Source organism: Sinocyclocheilus grahami, unplaced genomic scaffold (assembly GCF_001515645.1).
Source record: "Sinocyclocheilus grahami isolate Dianchi unplaced genomic scaffold, SAMN03320097.WGS_v1.1 scaffold112.1, whole genome shotgun sequence".
NCBI lineage: Eukaryota > Metazoa > Chordata > Actinopteri > Cypriniformes > Cyprinidae > Sinocyclocheilus > Sinocyclocheilus grahami.
The window spans coordinates 21,662-21,972 of record NW_015505291.1 but is presented as its reverse complement, the minus strand read 5'-3'; the positions used below and the strand labels follow the sequence as shown (position 1 = coordinate 21,972).

The 311-nt window shown below is 33.8% G+C and overlaps 1 protein-coding gene across 3 annotated transcripts in view; it reads left to right on the top strand.

Annotated features, from left to right (window-relative positions):
- ppp3cb (protein phosphatase 3, catalytic subunit, beta isozyme) overlaps positions 1-311 on the top strand; it is a 58,279-nt gene that overhangs the window by 46,520 nt on the left and 11,448 nt on the right. The window lies entirely within an intron of this gene.

Here is a 311-nt window from a genome sequence, read left to right as displayed (position 1 = left end):
AATTTTTCACTCTTTGTTATATTGCAGCCATTTGCTAAAATCATTTAAGTTAATTTTTTTTCCTCATTAATGTACACACAGCACCCCATATTGACAGAAAAACACAGAATTGTTGACATTTTTGCAGATTTATTAAAAAAGAAAAACTGAAATATCACATGGTCCTAAGTATTCAGACCCTTTGCTGTGACACTCATATATTTACCTCAGGTGCTGTCCATTTCTTTTGATCATCCTTGAGATGGTTCTACACCTTCATTTGAGTCCAGCTGTGTTTGATTATACTGATTGGACTTGATTAGGAAAGCCAC